A 19,345-nucleotide genomic window follows, 5' to 3' on the forward strand; every position below is an offset into this window, starting at 1 on the left:
CCGGGCGCAGTGACTCATGCCTGTAATCCCAGCACTTTGGGAGGCTGAGGCGGGCAGATCATGAGGTCAAGAGATCGAGACCATCCTGGCCAACATGGTGAAACCCTGTCTCTACTAAAATACAAAAATTAGCTGGGTGTGGAGGTGGATGTCTATAGTCCCAGCTACTCGGGAGGCTGAGGCAGGAGAATCACTTGAACCCGGGAGGCGGAGCTTTCAGTGAGCTGAGATCGCGCCACTGCACTCCAGACTGGCAACAGAGTGAGGCTCCATCTCAAAAAAAAAAAAAAAAAAAAGGAAGGCCAGGCGCGGTAGTTCATGCCTGTAATCCCAGCACTTTGGGAGGCTGAGGTGGGCAGATCATGAGGTCAGGAGATTGAGACCACCCTGGCTAACACGGTGAAATCCCATCTCTACTAAAAAAAAATAGAAAAAATTAGCCAGGCGTAGTGGTGGGCGCTTGTAGTCCCAGCTACTCAGGAGGCTGAGGCAAGAGAATGGCGTGAACCTGGGAAGCGGAGCTTGCAGTGAGCCGAGCTGCGCCACTGCACTCCAGCCTGGGCAACAGAGTGAGACTCCATCCAAAAAAAAAAAAAGAAAGAAAGGGCATCCCAGATACCCTACATGATTTGGAAGCTGGTTGAATGGGGGTGGGGTGACCAGCTGTTGGGAAGTTGTGGGAAGTTGAAAAGTTCTGAAATAAAGAAGGTGGAGCTGAAACTTGGTAGCCAAACTGTAAGCCTAGCAAGCTGGTGTAAAACTCTAAAACCGAGCAGGCCCCAAGGAATGGTTAGAAAGTCTGAAATTTGGCTTATAGCGAGCTTGAAAGCACAATTGGCCATATGTGGTTGAATGACGTGTCACAGACTGAGTTAGGGACAAGCACTTTGGCAGCTCTCGGGAGGGGTGAGCAGTGGGGTTTGTTGCTGAAGGCAGGAATTGTGGACAGCTCATTGGGTGGATGAATTATTAATCGAAGCTTTGATTATGAGAAGGAAGGGAGAAGGAAGAGAAAGGGGTGCCTCTTGGAGAAGTAGAAATTATGAACTACTTGGAGGTGGGGGGCTCCACATATAACAAGAATATTCTTCTCTAAGAGATGAGGGACCCGGAAAGCAGACTGGCTTCGCCTTTACCAAAGGTGGGGTCGATACTGTCGCTGAAAGTAGGTGTTAGAGAGTCTATCCACTTTCAACTAAAGTTCTTTGTTTTTGAGACAGAGTCTCGCTTTGTCACCCAGGCTGGAGTACAGTGGCACGCTCTTGGCTCACTGCAAGCTCTGCTTCCCGGGTTCACGCCATTCTCCTGCCTCAGCCACCCAAGTATCTGAGACTACAGGCGCCCGCCACCACGCCTGGCTGGTTTTGTTTTTGTATTTCTAGTAGAGACGGGGTTTCACCGTGCTAGCCAGGATAGTCTTGATCTCCTGACCTTGTGATCTGCCTGCCTCGGCCTCCCAAAGTGCTGGGATTACAGGCGTGAGCCACCGCGCCGGGCCTAAAGTTCTTTAAGATGGTGGATTGTGCCCAAAGTTGAAGAATATTTGCAGGTATTGCTATTCCTGTGCAAAGGATGATAGGATCCCACATGAAGTGAGTGAAGGCTGTGAGACACCAAGTGCAGTCCAGTATCCTTACTGGACCAGATGACGAAACTGAGGCCGAGGGTTGGACTTACCTGCTCAAGGTTATACAGATATATTTGGTTCAATTCGCTATGTATTTTCTTTGTCTTTTAGTTTTTTAGACAAGAGTCTCGCTCTGTTGTCCAGGCTGGAGTGCAATGGCACGATCTGCACTCAGTTCAACCTCTGCCTCCTGGGTTCAAGCGATTCTCCTGCCTCAGCCTCCTAAGTAGCTGAGATTACAGGTGCGTGCCACCATGCCTGGCTATTTTTGTATTTTTAGTAGAGACAGGGTTTCACCATGTTGGTCAGGCTGGCCTCAAACTCCTGACCTTGTGATCCACCCGCCTTGGCCTCCCAAAGTGCTGGGATTACAGGTGTGAGCCACCGCACCCGGCCTCTGCTCTATATTTTCTCTTAGCTCCCTCCTCCAAAAATCTGAAATTTCCCCTAACCTCTTTGCTTCCCATCTGAACAGTGTCAGAATGAAAATTCTAGTTTCATTTTGTGGCAGCTAAGAGCAACAAACAAGTCTCCTTTATTATTTTTTTTTATTTCTTTAGACAGAGTCTTGCTCTGTTGCCCAGGCTGGAGTGCAGTGGCACCATCTCGGCTCACTGCAACCTCTGCCTCCCTGGTTCAAGTGATTCTCTTGCCTCAGCCTCCAGAGTAGCTGGGACCACAGGCCCGTGCAACCACGCCCAGCTAATTTTTGTATTTTCAATACAGACAGGGTTTCATCACGTTGGCCAGTCTGGTCTTGAACTCTTGACCTCAAGTCATCTGCCCGCTGTAGGCTCCCCAAAGTGTTGGGATTACATGCTTGAGCCACCACGCCCGGCCGACAAGTCCCCTTTAAATACATCCTCTCTTCTCTCCGCTGGCCGGCTTTGATATGCCCACCGGGTTTCTCCATTGGCCACTTCATGTGGCTTCTCGCCCCTTCCAAGATTCCCAACCAATCACCTCTTTCCCGTCTCCCGTTGGGCTTTGAGGAATGTACCATATGGACCCTGCGGGGGGACGGAGAGGACGAAGGGCGTGGAGACAGCTTATTTCTTTTCCTTTTGCACATATCCCGTGAGATTCTGGCAAAGCCAAGCGTGCAGTTACCAATGGGGTCCCTGAGGATGGGGGCCGCGTGCCAGTTTTCGAGGTGCGCTGAGCTCTCTCGCCCCCGAGGCTGGGGTCCTGTGGTCTGGCCCAAGGGCCGCAACCCCCGCCCTTCCATGTGCCCGCCCATCCCCCGGCTGCGCCGCTGCTCCGGCTGCTGCTTACCGCGCCGGACGCCGGGGCTGCGGGACAGGGCAGCACTGGCCGACCACGGTGATGCCGGCGCTGAGGGACACCGCAATATGAGGCAGAGGTAAGGACGGGGATTCGGGACTCCAACCGCCCCCGGGGAGCCGCATCGTGCTCGCGCCCGAGCTCGGGGTCTCGGGCCCCGGGCTGGCCCCGGCAGGCGGCTCTGGAGCGAGTGGCCCCGCGAGCGGACGCGCGCCGAGCCTCCCGCCGGGGCAGCGCTGAGGCCGGGACCCGCCGCGGCGCGGGCGCCTCCTTCCGGCGGCGCTTATAGCCCTGCGCCCGGCCGGCGGGCCACGAGGAAGCCCCCGCCCCGCGTTCCCGTGTGGTCGCCTCCCGCCGGAGGATGCGCGGCCAGTTGCGCCGGCGGGTCCCGAGTTCCCGGGCAGCAGGCGCGGGGAACCACGGGGAAGCTGCCGCGTCAGGCGGGAGGCGGAGGGAGGGGGCTTAGCCCGGCGCTGGATGGGGGGATTTTTGGGGCGGGGGAAGTCTCTGTGTTTACTGGAGTCCGCAGGCTCAAGGCCGAGGCTCCGTCGGAACCTTCCTCCGCGACCCGGTCCCCGGGGCCTCCCCGTCCCGCTGCCCCGGCCTGGCGCTGGCGTGTGCCAAGGGTGGGCTCCTGCGACCCTGGCAGGTAGGTGGCTGAGAGGACCCTGGCGCGCCTTTCGATTTGTGGGGGCGGTGGGTGCGGCCGGGCAATGGCAGCCGCCTGCGCCTCTGGTCTCAGTGACACCCCTTCCCTAGCTGCCTTCCGAGGGGACCGCACTCTTGGAGGTCTCCGGGGCACACTGGAAATTCCCAACTTAAAAACCACCTTGAGGAGCCCTACACGGAGTCGGGCTTGCCTGGCCTAGCAGAGAGCCAGCTGCAGCCAGAGCCTCCGCCTGGCATGGGGCACTGGGGAGCCGCCACCCCACGTGCTCAGTGATTAGCGGGGAAGAAGGGGTCTGGCAGGCCCCTCAGGCAAGGCCTCTGTGCCGCATCCCGTTAAGGGGCGGGGACCAGCCCCGTATCTTGGCTGATTTTCCTGACTCTGAATGCAGAGAAAGTATGTCCAAGAGTTCAAACCACATTTGTGTTCTTTTAATGGTGTTTAGTGCAGATGTTAACTGTGATTTATGTGAAACGGGTTGATGCAGAGGAATGAAGGTCAACTGTGGACAGGTGGACAGCTTTTGTTTGTTTGTTTGCCTTTTCCCTAAGCTTGTTTTTAGTGGGATGTGCATGGAGAGGATGACATTTGAATATCGGGCCACCAATGTGTATTTGGCCCCATCTGACACTTTGCTCCATAGACAGTCGTTGTACTCCAGGGATGAGGATGAACTAGGTTTTAAGCTGACAAAGACATCTTCCTATAGTTGCTGCCGCCTGCGGGAAAGCCCCGCCTTCTGGTTGCCTGGCCGCGCACAGGCCAGTTCACTGTGGTTGCCTTCTCCCGTGAGCACATCTCTGCAGCCCTCTCAGGGGATGCCGTTCATTCCGTATGTGATTGCCAGATGTACTTCTCAGGTCAGAAACCCGGCCCCAGATTGTTCGAGTCCTATAGTGAGTTCTTCCTGTGCTCCAGGCTTTAAAAGTTTTAAGTCTTTTTGATAGTGTATTCAATAGCATGAGCCAATTGTATAGTTATAGGAAAGACTTGGTTTGGGTGTTCCTCCTGTAAAGGATGTTTCGGAACTTAGACCTGGTTCCTCAGTCAAAGCTGTTTATTTGTGTTTACGACGCTAACATTTGAAACGTCTTAAACTTGATGGCAAATTGTGATTCTTCCTCCCCACACCCCCCCCCCCCCCCCGACCTGGGATGATCCTGTTCCGTGATGGTTATTCCATGGTGTTACTAGGTGTGGAAGAGAAAATGGGCTTTGGAAATAATGTGTGTGATGAACTTAGCACAGTCCTTGGCACATAGCCGATGTTCAACAAGGTCATTTTTCCTCTCTTCCTTGGGTTTGAGAGACCTGGGGATGATGAAATTGGATGCAGTTTTGGTTGCATGCCTGTTTTTAAATTAGGGAGATGAGGTGCCCCCCATTCCTCCTCCCACTCAAACTTGCAGCTCTCCAGACATTTCCGTGGTAGATTAAAAATGAAACTCACGTCTTGGACCTAGAAGTAAAAATAAGGAAAAATTGGGCTCTTCCTCCTGGATCATGCGTTGCACTTTAAAGGAAGGATGGCACATGCCTTGGAAGAGTGGTGCGCCATTCAGTACAGAAGAGCAGAGGGTCAAAGTGGACCCTTTCTTGTGTCTGTCGAGTAGTCCTGCAGGTGAGGATTTTGGTTGTCGTTGGTTTCACATGTCCAGGTGGAACCAGATGAATCACCTAATTTCTCCTGACACTGGCGTCTGAGAAGTGGCCCAGGATGGTCGAAGCCTGACCATTGGCAGAGTGCTAGCTTTGCTGGGCCGTGCCTCTGAACTGGGATCTGCTGGGAGCAGCCATTTGCCTCCTCCAGCTTGTAGCAGATTTCATGTGAACAGACCAAAGGGCCATCAAACTTAATGTTCTAGAAAAAGTAAGAGTCATCACTGACTTATTTTTGTTCCATGATATTATGGGACCTGGCATTTTAATAATAATTATGCTCTGGGCCCGGTGCAGTGACTCACGCCTGTAATCCCAGCACTTTTGGAAGCCGAGGCGGGCGTATCACGAGGTCAGGAGTTCAAGACTAGCCTGGCCAACATAGTGAAACCCCGTTTCTACTAAAAATACAAAAATTAGCTGGCTGTGATGTTGTGTGCCTGTGACCCCAGCTACTGGGGAGGCTGAGGCAGAACTGCTTAACCGGGAATCGGGAGGTGGAAGTTGCAGTGAGCTGAGATCATGCCACTGCTCTCCAGCAGCCTGGGCTACAGAGTGAGACTTCATCTCAAAAAAAAAAATATATATATATATATATATATGTATATATAAAATTATTATTATTATGCTCTGGATTTACTACTTGTTGCTTTTTATTTGAGGAAGTGAAAACTTTTTTGTGACCTGTTATCTAATTGATTCTTATCTCTGAGGTCATCAAAGTACTAATTAGTAGGGTCTATTATTTCCATTTTATAGGCAAAGAAATGGAAGTGACGTGATTTGCTTTAAGTTGCAAACAAATTGGTCCCTGAAGTGAGATTTGAATTGGGTTTCTCTTCCTTTTTTTTTTTTTGAGACAGAGTCTCTTGCTCTGTTGTTCCCAGGCTGGAGTGCAGTGGCGCGATCTTGGCTCGTGCACTCTGCCTCCTGGGTTCAAGCGATTCTCCTGCCTCAGCCTCCCAAGTAGCTGGGACTATAGGTGCCTGCCACCACACCCGGCTAATTTTTTGTATTTTTGGTAGAGAGAGGGTTTCACCATGTTGGTCAGGCTGGTCTTGAACCCTTGACCTCAGGTAATCCGCCCACCTTGGCCTTCCAAAGTGCTGAGATTACAGGCATGAGCCACTGCGCCCGGCCCAGGTTTTCCTTCTTAAGTTTCACTTCGCTGGTACCTTTAGGGGGAGAAAAATCCACACATCTTTTTCTTTTTTCTTTTCTTTCTTTTTTTTGGAAGCAGAAGGACTGAAAGATCCCAGATCATTGTGCTTTTCCGATGACTAGATAGTGGATGATAGTTAACATTTATTGAGTGTTTATCTGCAGGAATCTATGTTAGATACTGCATAGACATTACCTCGTTTATTCCTCACAACAACATTCAAGGTAGAACTTATTATCCCCAGTTTTGCACATGACAAGGTTTTGTGAGGTCCTAGGTCAATGGAGTGATAGTGAGTGACAAAGCCTTGAGAAGACTGGGCTCAATCCTGGACTTTCTGATTCCAGAGTGTGTGCTCCTCCTAACCCGTGTGCTAATGGGCCTTAGGGATGACTAATGGGCAAGCCTGAGAGCCCTGACGCCTGCTGCTGCCACCACCCCAGGTCTGATGGGTGGTGGGGGTTGGTCAGAGCTTTATGTTATGTTCTATTGCAGTACAGTTTTCACACCCTGGTCTTTTCCTTTGCTAGAAGCATTCGTCTAGCCAGGTGGAGGGTCATTACTTTAGGAAAAATAATCAGAGCTGAGAAAACATCTGCATTTGCGGAGAATGAAGTATTTAATAAGACCAGATGGGCCGGCGCAGTGGCTCATGCCTGTAATCCCGACACTTTGGGAAGTTGAGGTGGGCAGATTGCTTGAGGCCAGTAGTTTGAGAGCAGCCTGGGCAACATAGCTAAACCCCATCTCTACAAAAAGTACGACAATTAGCTGGGCATGGTGGGGTGCACCTGTGATTCCAGCTATTCTGGAGGGTGAGGTGGGAGGGTTGCCTGAGCTCAGGAGGCCGAGGTTGCAGTGAGCCGAGATCACACCACTGCACTCCAGCACTCCAACCTGGTGACAAAACAAGACTCTGTGTCAAAAACAAACAAACAAACAAAAAACTAGATGGGAGATTAGGGACAGAGAGAATCAGAGAATCAAAGAGAATCAAAGTGGTTTGTGGACAGAGGAAATTAGTGATACACCCAGAGACCATCTTTAGTGTCCAGGCCATTTTGCTTAAGCTGCTGGTGAAATTGTGAAACTGGAGGCACTTGTGCTAAAATCTGTGCAGTAAATAAGGTTCTCGGGTTCCACTTTAGGTGGCAGAGTTGAAAATCTGATTCCTTTTTGGTCTTTAGCTTCTAGTGTACTTTAATGCAGTACATTGTGGGCATGGTGGGAATGTGGTTCAGAAATTTACCTAAACTCTGTAGACTTCCCCTTCTCTCCAGCCACGCACTCTGTCATCTTTGGGTCCCACTCTTCAGAATTCAACTCTGATCCCATGGAGTTGGGGGGTGATGGGTGGTGTCAGACACTCAAGTGCTTGGGTTGCTCCAGTGGAGAGAACAGCATTCTGCCCCCATGGGCCTCAGTAGTACATGACTTGCTATTTTCTTGGGGGTGGGCTTTAGTCATCTCTAGCTATAAAGGCACCACTATCAAGAAACTGGGAGGAATGACCAGGAAACTGTCACCCCAAAGCCTGCAGTTGGTTGCATTTTTTTTTTTTTTTTTTTTTAAATTGAGATAGCATTTCACTCTGCCGCCTATGCTGGAGTGCAGTGGTGTGATCATGGTTCACTGCAACCTTGACTGCCTGAGTAGCTGAGACTACAGGTGTGCACCACCAAGCCTGGCTAATTTTTTTTTTTTTTTTTTTTTTTTTTTTTTTGAGATGAAGTCTCTGTCGCCCAGGCTGGAGTGCAGTGGCCAGATCTCAGCTCGCTGCAAGCTCTGCCTCCCGGGTTTACGCCATTCTCCTGCCTCAGCCTCCGGAGTAGCTGGGACTACAGGCGCCCGCCACCTCGCCTGGCTAGTTTTTTGTACTTTTTAGTAGAGACGGGGTTTCACCGTGTTAGCCAGGATAGTCTCGATCTCCTGACCTCGTGATCCGCCCATCTCGGCCTCCCAAAGTGCTGGGATTACAGGCTTGAGCCACCGCACCCGGCCAACCTGGCTAATTTTAAAAATTTTTTGTAGAGATGCGGTTTTGTGACATTGCCCAGGCTGGTCTCGAGCTCCTGGTCTCAAACCGTTTGCCTGCCTCCGCCTCTCAAAGTGCTGGGATTACAGGCGTGAGCTACCACGCCTAGCCCCGTTGACTTTTTCTCATTGACGAGTTCAGCAGAGGAGAGATGATTGCCACAGTTTTAAAAAAGAAAGATGCCAGGTATGGTGGCTCACACCTGTAATCCCAGCACTTTGAGAGGCCAAGGTGGGCAGATCACCTGAGGTCAGGAGTTCCAGACCAACCTGGCCAACATGGTGAAACCCTGTCTCTACAAAAAAAATACAAAAATTACCCGGCTGTGGGTGTTGCACACCTGTAGTGCCAGCTACTCAGGAGGATGAGGTAGGTGGGTCATTTGAGCCTGGGAGGCCAAGGCTGCAGTGAACGGAGATTTACCACTGCATTCCAGCCTTGGTGCCAGAGCAAGACCCTGCTGTCTCAAAAAAAAATTAAAAGAAAAGGCTGAGTGCAATGGCTCACGTCTGTAATCCCAGCACTTTGAGAGGCTAAGGTAGGACTATTGCTTGAGGCCAGGAGTTTGAGACCAGCCTGTGCAACACAGTGAGACCCTATCTCTACCAAAATTTAAAAAATTAGCCTGGTATGGTGGTGTACACCTATAGTCCCAGCTGCTCAGAAGACTGAGGTGGGAGGATCACTTGAGGCCAGGAGTTCGAAGCTGCAGTGAGCTATAATCACACCACTGCATTCCAGCCTGGGTGACAGTGAGACCCTGTCTCTTGAAAGAAAAAAGAAAGGGAAGACAGAAATCAGATTAAACAAGACAGAAGAAGTGAGACTGTTGGCTTGTACCTTGATGAAAGGTGGAAGCGGAAGGGCAAGAGCTTCTGCTAAGTAGTGAGTTCCTTGGCAAGGACAACAGTATCTTTTTCGTGTTCTGTTAGGCCGTGCCTCTGTAGCGCCCAGCTGAGTGCACGTGTGTTATGTGAGGGAATCTAGCAGAGGAGTCTTCCTGCATTAGGCACATCTGCAGGTGTCTGTTGAATTGTTTATCTGCTGAAGGATTCAGTCTGGTTAACTCTGGCAGGAGATTCGGTCTGGTTAACTCTGGCAGGGGAGGGACAGACAGCACAGCCATGTGGTTAACTAGTAGTTTTAATGGACTTTTCCTATGTAAAGGTGAAATGAAACCTTAGTGGGTTCCAGTCTTCTCCTCTCTCCTGCCCATGCTTCTTCTTTTTTTTTTTTTTTTGGAGACAGGGTCTTTCTCTGTGGCCCCGGCTGGAGTGGCGTGATCTTGGCTCACTGCAGCCTTAACCTCCTAGGCCCAGGCCATCCCCCAACCTCAGCCTCCTGAGTAGCTGGGACTACAGGCCCACACCACCACACCTGACTAATTGTAAAATTTTGTGTAGAGACAAGCTGTCTCTGTGTTGCCCAGTTTGGTTTTGAACTCCTGGGCTCAAGTGATCCTCCTCCGTTAACCTCTTAAAGTGCTGGGATTATGGGCATGAACCACTGTGCCCAGCCCCCTGTCTCTTTTCGGTTGCCAGTTGAAGTCTGGAGGTGGCATGGGTCCCGGGAGGCCGGTGCCAGTGTTGGAAGCTTGGGAAGAGAGGAGAAGCAGCTTGGTCGGGGGGAAGATGCAGAGTGTTCACTCCTGGCACCTGCAGCCCCTGGGGGAATGGCAGCTACCCTTTAGCATGGACTGTCCCCAGCCCACAGAAAGTCAGCTTACAAAGGTTCTAGCATATTCCTCCCTCCTCCACCAACAAAGCCCCTTGTTGTGGCTGAGAATTGTCGGGCTGTGATGGGACAGGGACGGGGTGGGAGAGCAGCACCTGGCGCTTGATGAGCACCGCAGCGATGGCAGCAGCAGAGATGCTTAGAGACCATTGGCCGTGCCACGCTCTGTCCTGAGTGCCCACATGTCTTAACGCGCTCAGTCCTCACCACAGCGGACAGACTGGGTGCTGTTATGATCCCTGCTTTTCACACTAGGAAGTGGGGCACAGAAGGCTAAAAAACGTGGTGGCGTCAGGATTTAGATGAAGGCATTGGGTTTTGGACTCGTGCTCTCGCAGACCAGTTGAGGGCAATTGACTTGGGCGTATTCCACAGGGTTACCTCCATCCTGGGGGTCACCCCTTGCTGTCTGTCCTCAGACCCCTCCTCCATATTTCCCTCTCTTCACTCTGGAGTTATCTCTGAAATGCCAGGAGAGGTGCATTGAGGTGAATTGGTGTAGTCCTTGAAGTATTCCTGGCCTGTTTCTCAGCGGGTGGAGTCAGGAGGTAATTCTGAAGCACTGGGAGGAGAGCGTGGGTGCAGTGGGGCTTCCCAGGGGGGCACTTAGGACACTGTGTGTTCAGGGACCTGGGACTGTGCCTTGGGATCCAGAGAGTGCTGAGGGCAGCCCTGCTCCTGGAAAAGGTGAGGAAGCCCTTCCCTTCCTTCTGAGTCCCAAGTTGTGGAACCCAAGCAGATCCATTATTGCCCCAGCTAAACTCCTTTATGGTGGTTCTTTTAAGAGAATGAGCTAGGCCGGGGGGTGGAGGAAGGCAAGGGGAGGGAGAGCATTAGGAAAAATACCTAATGCATGTGGGGCTTCAAACCTAGATGACAGGTTGATAGGTGCAGCAAACCACCGTGGCATGTGTATACCTGTATAACAAACCTGCACGTTCTGCACATGTATCCCGGAACTTAAAGTAAAATTTAAAAAAAAAATTAAAAAAAGAGAAGGAGCCACCTGGGACTCCTCAACACTGTGTATAATTGGCACGTGAACTTATGGAACAGAACCTTTTACCCAGTTTGGCCATGACTAGTCAGAGTCATCCATTTCCCTGAGAAAAAGGAAAAAGGAAATATTTTAACTAGTGACATGGGCTTGGGTCAGTTTCTTTCCAAAACAGATAGGCTTTCTCAAAACCACCCTTGCAGGGGTAGGAAAAACAAACTTTCTGCTTTTGGTATTCTAAGCACCTTCAGACAGTGGGGCGTGTGGACAATTATATAAGAGAGTCGTAACAGTGACCACTTCACCTTCCCATGGCCAGACTGCGCACACTTCATTTCTGGTCTTCAGGTAGGGTCCTTTCACCCCATTTTACGCAGGGAAACTGTTTCAGTGAGGTAAAGGGCCATTAACCCGATAATCTGCATAGCTAATGACTCCAAATCCCATGAGATAAATGTTGAGGGAGCAAAAGGAGGAGGAATGGGGCAGAAAAAGACAATATGAGGCAGGGAAAAAATTCACAGGTGGCAGCTTGAATCGGCCCTCAGGGTGTAGGAGCACTGTGCTAGGCCCTAGCAGAGGGTGGGGACACAAACAAGCCTCTGGGCCTCAACCACCCTCAGGGAGCCAAGGAGCAGAGGGGATTCCTACTTTAGCGATCCTTTACACACTGACTTTTTTCAGCACATTGATTGAGCACCTGTTGTATGTAAGTGCCACATGGTAAGACAGCCTGTGTCTGCAAGAGGTTGATATTTCTAAGAGGTTAGATGCATTGTCAGCCATGCAAGTGCAGTAACCTGGATTTAACTGGCCAGGAAGCCCTGGACATAGAGTGCTAAGCAAATTTATGCTAACTAGTAAAATATTCTTGATTTGGTTTTGTTCATTTCTTGCACATAAGATTGAGAATTTCTAGAATTTACCTACCCCCTGTGGCTGCTGTTTGTGGAATGTTTGTGTTTTGCAAACAGGATCATTTTGCAACTCCTTCCTGAGGACCAGCCCTGCACTTGGCTCAGGAAAGGCTGGGAACATTTCCCTTGCCTGCAGGCTGCCCTTGGGCCCGTCACCACTTTGGACCTGGTGCTCTCAATGTGTTTGTTCTTGCCCAGCTACTCATCGAGAGGTGTAGGTGCCCCAAGTGGACCGGGCAGCCCTTCCCAGAGGAGCGTTTCGCGGGCTGTGCCCTTTCCTGCGTGCTCTAGCAGCGGTGGATGGGAGCAGTCCTGGGCATTAGATTGTCCATGCTGCTTCTAGGGCTCCTTTCTAACCCTAGGACCACGGTGCTGTGTCTACCACGGCCTCAGAGCTGGTTGGAGCCTTGTAATAATGTCATCAGCCAGCATGGTAGCAAGCTTTCCTGAAGTATTTCTTTGTCATGTGCTGTATTTGGAAGCTGATGTATTGTGGGAAAAGGCCTAATAGGACTTCTTACTACTGGATATGATGAGTGAGATACCGTTTTGCTTGGGTCTTAACTTTTATTTTCTTTTTTTTTTTTTTGAGACGGAGTCTTGCTCTGTAGCCCGGGCTGGAGTGCAGTGGCCGGATCTCAGCTCACTGCAAGCTCCGCCTCCCGGGTTCACGCCATTCTCCTGCCTCAGCCTCCGGAGTAGCTGGGACTACAGGCGCCCGCCACCTCGCCCGGCTAGTTTTTTGTATTTTTAGTAGAGACGGGGTTTCACCGTGTTAGCCAGGATGGTCTCGATCTCCTGACCTCGTGATCCGCCCGTCTCGGCCTCCCTAAGTGCTGGGATTACAGGCTTGAGCCACCGCGCCCGGCCTTAACTTTTATTTTCTAAGACCTTTGGTTCCATTTGATCAGTTCCATTCAAATAGAAATTACGTATATCTTCTAGAAATGAGTTAAACTCCTAATCTCTGCTTCCTGCTATATTAATATAGCTGACTGGCTAACATGAAGGACGCTTTACATGCTGCTAATGACAAGTTCCCTCTGTGCATGACCACCAGCCCGGGGGAAGGGTTCATGGCTTAAAGGTATCTCTTACCCTTCAGGCAAACTTGATGTATGGAAACGTGGATTTATCTTCAAAATAAACTAGTGTGTATCTGTACTTCTTGGCTTGAAATTAAATTCTTCACAGTAAAGGAATTTTGCAACAGAATTCCTTCTCTAGGAATTTAAAAATTTACCTTGCTACAGACAATATTTCAGGCAGTCTGATATCCCACCATTGGTGGGAATGACTGTCACTTTCACCTGCCTGCCCCTCTTTGTCCCCCTACAGCACTTACACACATGCAGGCTCAGAGGCACAGGTGCTCCTGGCTCTGTCTGCAGCCTCCCAGGCCTGTCATCTGGGCCTGTTGGTGCGGCACATGGATCTAGGTGCTGTCACAGACTGTCAGTTGTGGAGTGTCCTGGCAGGGCCCGGCTGGCCTAGTCTCTGCTCATGCAATATTCGTCTGCACGCCAGGAGCCGTCTGGACCATCTCTGCTGTGCTGCCCCACTCAGCTCCGTGTGCAGGTGCTTTCCTTTCTTGCTTGTCTCCAGGCCATTTTTCTAAGCTTTTATGAGGTCCAGATGCTTAGGCACAGGCAGTAGGCAGGAAAATCCAGCAGGGCACATAGATCATTCCCAGTAGTAAAAGAGGTCAAGGGGTTTGGCTAAAAACCTCACTTATATTGGGATATGGGAAAACTGATTTCTCAGGAGTCCGCTTCATGATATATGTCATGGCATGTTTGCCTTCAATCCTCATGACAATCTCACAAAGTTACCCATGTGAGGCCCACTTGAAAGATGAGGCCTAGTGAGGTTAGATGACTTGCCTGAGATCTCTCACCTGGTAAATGGCGGAGCTAAATCAGAGTAAGACAGTGAAAATGCGTTGTGGTTAAGAGCTTGGACTCTGGAAGCAGACTGTGCTGTACTATACCAGTTACTAGAGTGTGTGTCCGGGAGTGTGTTCCTTGTCCTCCCGAGACTCAGTTTCCTCATCTGTGCGATGAAGGGCATAACAGTCCTACTTACCTCGTATGGTCATAAGCACTTAGAATCCTCCCAGGCACGTGGTAAGCACGCAGCGAGCACCCCAAGCATCAGCTGGTACTGTCACTGACTGGTGCTCCTGAAACTTGGAACGGAATTCTGAGGCTTGGGGCTTCCTCTCCTCCAGAGACAGTCTTCAGGGGAGCGTGCTGGGTCCAGACTGTCCAGTGATCAGCACAGGTTTCTTGGCAGTGTTTGGATGGGTGAAAATGCACAGTACCACCTCCAAGGGGGAGTTCTTTCCTGTCTTGCTGGTCCTCTCCTCCTCCCACTTGCTTCCGCTGTCTAACTGCCTTTCTCATCAGTGTGAAAGCATCTGCAGAAGCCTGCTCTCTAGCTCACTCCCGATCCCCTGGGGCTTTCCATTTTTTTAATTAGCCATTCTTTAAACCTCCTGAAATAACTTATTTATTAAAGTTGTATCCGTTGGTCCCTTCCTCCACGTGTTGTGTTGTCCTGCGTTTTAGGGCAGGGGCGGCTTCATGGAAGTGTACTACGACCTTGTCTCTGCTCATGACAAACCTGCGTGCTTCAGGAGAGCCATGAGTAATATACACAACAGTTACAGGGAAGAAAAGGGACGAAATGCCCAGATGGCATAGACAGTGTGGTTCGGGAAAACAAGCGTGCTATTACTTCTTGAACATCTATTATATGCCAAGCGCCGGTTCAGAAGCTTTATATGCGTCGTCAGCCCTGCAAGTTGGGGATACTGAGTCATTCCCTCTTTACAGATGAGGACCCAGAGACAGAAGCATCTTGTGCAGGGACACCCAGCACGTGGGTGAGAGGAGCTGGGGGTTTGAACCTGTGACCGTGTTGACTTCTGTGGGCCTGCGGAGGAGATGCAATTTGAGCTGTGCCCAGGCCATGGTGGGATTGTCTAAGTGAGATGTGGGGGTGCTGGGGCGAGCGCAGGCTCAGGGCTGAGAGTGAGCAGCACGCTTTCACGGGCAGCGAGGAGGCCAGCCTGGCCAGGCTGGGTTGCGTTCAGCGTTGGTTCTGTCTGTGTGAGGGGAGGTAAGTAAGATGTGTTCCTTGCCCTCTGGGATCTTGCTGCAGCTGGTGAGACAGACACACAAATAGATGATTTCAGTGCTGTATGGTAAGAGCTGTGATGAGGGTAAGTATGGGGAGCCGTGGGAGCAGAGCAGAGGGAGCCGGGAGCGTTCCCAGAGCCTTGCCCTGACTGCGAGGGTGAGGTAAGTAGCAGCAGGCTTAGCTTAGCGGCGGAAGGCAGGAAGGGATTCGAAGGGCAGAGAACAGCATGAGCAAAGGCATGGCCTTGAGGTCTTTTCTTGTTTATTCTCATGGTCGAATGGATGTCAGGGTACAGTGTGGGCTTTATGGGCATCGGGGAATCTGTCGGGGGTTTGAACACAGAGTGATGGCGTGGAAGTTGAGTTTTAGGTCAATCTTGTGGAGGTGGGAGAACTGAGTCAAGCAAGATCAGCCGGGGAGGAGTCAGCAAACTTTTTTCTGTAAAAGGCCAGAAGGTAAATGTTTTAGGTTTCATGAGCTGGTTGGACTCTGTGCCTGCCCGCCTCTGCTGTTGTGTGAAGGCAGCCACAGAGAGCATAGAAGTGGATGGCTGTGGCTGGATTCCAGTAATGCTTTTATTTGTGGCCTCTGAAATTTAAATTTTATGTCTTTTTTACATGTCACAAAATAGCCTCCTTTTCATTTTTGCCCCAGCCCTTTAGAAATGTAAACACCGTTCTTGGCCTGCAGGCTGGATCTGGTGCGCGGGCGGTGGTGTGCCCACCCCCGGGTCTGGCGTGTGGGTGGTGGTGTGCCCACCCTGGGCAGGTGGGGATGATTCAGGTGTGACACGACAAGGAACTGGAACAGGAGGTTGGCAGTGGATATGGAGAGGAAGGGACCTGATGCCAGATACATTTTTGGGAAGAGGACACCGGTAAGATAGAAGGGATAAGGAAAGGGCAGCGCCCCAGATAATGCTGGGCAGGTGCCTTCCCAGCCCCCGTTGGTAAAGCTGGCCTTGTTTTCCAAGTGTCAGCAGTATGACTTGGTTCTGAAGAAAAACCCAGAGATGGCGGATGCTGCAGCCTTCCCTCAGCATTGTTAGCTGTCCCCATCGTCTCCCTGGGAGTGCTGCTGTGCCGATTTCTCTGCTGCCTTGGCCTCGGGTGTGCTGGGCAGCAGGTGCCCCCCGCTGTGACTGGGGCAGCATGCCCACCTGTTTTTGGGGCCACAGGTAGTCATCTTTAGGGCAACTCTATTTTGATATAATTTCCTGTTTACAGAGAAGTTGCAGAAGGAGTACTAGTCACTCCCCGTCTATTACCTGGATTTATTAGATTGGATCGTTTGACCTCGTTTGCTTTATCATTCTCCCCATGTGTAGATGCATTTTTTTCCCAGACCAGTTTGAAAGTTGAAGACATTGTGCCTCTTTACCCTAAATAATTCAGTGTGGGTTTATCAAGAATAAGGATGTTCTTGTCCACACCACAGGACAGTGATCGGGAAAGTTCCCGTGGTTTATCAAGAATAAGGATGTTCTTGTCCACACCACAGGACAGTGATCGGGAAAGTTCCCAGTGACAGTGCTGTTTCCGTCTTTGAAGCTAGCATCCCTCCGATTGCCCTTGCTCACAGAGTACCTGCCGTAGGTAAATCGTGACGTGGCAGCTGTTCCATACAGGTGGGAAGGTACCTGCCCGTCTCTGCACACACATGCCTGCAGCGGTTCCCCAGCACCCATGCTAGGCTGCCTGGGGGGCAGCAGGCCCAGCAGTTGACTAAAGGGAGAGCAGGCCTAGGGCTCATGGATCACTTGTCTTGATTGTCTGAGCTGCAGAGGATGGGGACTGTGCTTTCGTTCACATAGCTCCTGCCAGTCCCTGCTGCCTCCAGGAGGAAGGCCATCTTCTGAACAGAACAGCCGCTCAGTTGCAGTTTCAAACACCTTCTCTTTCAGCTTTCCTCTCCTCCATTGCCCGTCAGTCTATGGAAAATGATTCTTCTTGTTTCTTTTTCTTTTTTCTTTTCTTTTTTTTTTTTCAAAATAGGGTGTTGGTCTGTCACCCAGGCCGGAGTGCAATGGCATGATCATAGCTCTCTGCAGCCTGGAACTCCTGGGCTCAAGCAATCCTCCTTCCTCAGTCTCCTGAGTAGCTGGGACTGCAGGTGTGCACCCCTATGCCTGGCCAATTTTTCTTTTATTATTAGTAAAGATGGGGTCTCGCTGTGTTGCCCAGGCTGGCCTCGAACTCCTAGTCTCAGTGATTCTCCTGCCTCAGCTTCCCAAAGTGTTGGAATTACAGAGGTGAGCCACCACACCCAGTCGAAAATGATTCTTCCAGGATGGATTTTTTTTGTGTGCTTACTCCTGAAAATAAAATGGAATTAAATTGGTGTAATCTATTTTGGAAATAAATGGGAAAAAAGAGGTATCCTACCATTTCTGATGTAGGACAAAAAGGCATTTTCTTTTGGCTACTTAAAAGACTGAAACTAGAAATAGAGAAGTGTCTGATGCCTATTCCGTAATTCCTTATGAGTAGCCTGCATAGTTCAAGGGGAACCATGGGAAAGAAATCTGGGCATTCTGCGCGTGATGAGACAGAAGTAGAGGGATGCATTTTTCTCTGTGTGAAGTGGATGACTCACTGCGTCGAGCTAAATTCTCTGTGACTTAACTAAGTGCTCAGTCTTTGCCTTAAACCTACTTAGATGGGATCAGGACCCTGTACTGTTCAGTCATTACCTACCTCCTTTTTTTTTTTTTTTTTTGGAGATAGAGTCTCACTCTTGCCCAGGCTGGAGTGCAGTGGCAGCATCTCGGCTCACTGCAGCCTCTGCCTCCTGGGTTCAAGCGATTCTCCTGCCTTAGCCTCCCGGGTAGCTGGGACTACGGGCATGTGTTACCACGCCTGGCTAATTTTTGTATTTTTACTAGAGATGGAGTTTTACCATGTTGGCAGTCTGGTCTCGAACTCCTGACCTCAGGTGATCTGCCTGTCTTGGCCTCTCAAAGTGCTGGGATTACCGGCATGAGCCACTGCACCCGGACCAGTCATTACTGACCTCTTAAGTGTCATTCTTGTGACCGGGCGAGGTGGCTATGCCTGTAATCCCAGCACTTTGGGAGGCCGAGGTCAGGAGTTCAAGACCAGACTGGCCAAGATGGTGAAACCCCGTCTCCACTAAAAATACAAAAATTAGCCGGGCATGGTGGCAGGTGCCTGTAATCCCAGCCGCCTGGGAGGCTGAGGCAGATAATTGCTTGAACCTGGGAGGTGGAGGTTGCAGTGAGCTTGCCACCACTGCACTCCAGTCTGGGCGACAGAGCGAGACTCTGTCTCCAAAAAAAAAAAAAAAAAAAAAAAAAAAAGAGTGATTCTTGTGTCCTAGCATATCTGAAATTCAAGAGTCATGAGTTCTGCAGGGCCTAGGGCTGGGCCTGAGAGAAGGCGAGCGGGTCATAAAGGAGGATGAAGATGCGAGTGACCTCTGCAGACCTGATCTCCCAGTCTAGATGAGAAAGCCTCGATTCTGTTGCTGCGCAGTGAGCTCAGGTGAGTTACCTGATGGTTTCGCCTTTGTCAAGTAGAGTGGAATTGGCTGCCTGCCAGTTTAAAGGGGCCTGCTGGGAATAAAATTTGAATATAGAATTGGGCAGGCATGCTTTGAAAATATAGAATACGGCCAGGTGCTATGGCTCACGCCTGTAATCCCAGCACTTTGGGAGGCTGAGGCAGGCGGATCACGAGGTCAGGAGATCGAGGCCATCCTGGCTAACACGGTGAGACACCCCCCCCCCATCTCTACTAAAAATACAAAAAATTAGCCGGGTGTGGTGGCGGGCGCCTGTAGTCCCAGCTACTCGGGAGGCTGAGGCAGGAGAATGGCGTGAACCCGGGAGGCGGAGCTTGCAGTGAGCTGAGATCGCGCCACTGTACTCCAGCCTGGGTGGCAGAGTGAGACTCTGTCTAAAAAAAAAAAAAGAAAGTACAGAATGCAAGTGCCATTTACTTACTGCTGCTTCCCTGCCCCAGACAGGGGCTACTGCTCACCACTAGTATAGGAGGACCAGTGACAGAGGTGTCAGAAGCTTCCTTGGCAGGACCTGCTCATCCTCCTGGACCTTGTAGTTTTGTGGAATCCGCAAGGCAAGGCAGACAGACCCAGCAA

General features: G+C 50.7%; 1 protein-coding gene across 17 annotated transcripts in view; it reads left to right on the forward strand.

Annotated features, from left to right (window-relative positions):
- Window positions 1-19,345, forward strand: part of MICAL3 (microtubule associated monooxygenase, calponin and LIM domain containing 3) — a 233,279-nt gene that overhangs the window by 21,253 nt on the left and 192,681 nt on the right. For 3 of the 17 annotated variants that reach the window (XM_073007060.1, XM_073007062.1, XM_073007057.1), the window contains exon 1: window positions 2,713-2,990. The exons of 2 other annotated variants lie outside the window; for them this stretch is intronic. The gene's annotated coding sequence lies outside the window, so the exon portion shown is untranslated. Of the gene's footprint in view, window positions 1-2,701; window positions 2,991-3,433; window positions 3,561-19,345 lie in introns of those variants that run through there. 12 more of the 17 variants (XM_073007049.1, XM_073007047.1, XM_073007055.1 and 9 more) reach the window with 10 other exon arrangements.

This window comes from Chlorocebus sabaeus, chromosome 19 (assembly GCF_047675955.1).
Source record: "Chlorocebus sabaeus isolate Y175 chromosome 19, mChlSab1.0.hap1, whole genome shotgun sequence".
Taxonomy (NCBI): Eukaryota; Metazoa; Chordata; class Mammalia; order Primates; family Cercopithecidae; genus Chlorocebus; species Chlorocebus sabaeus.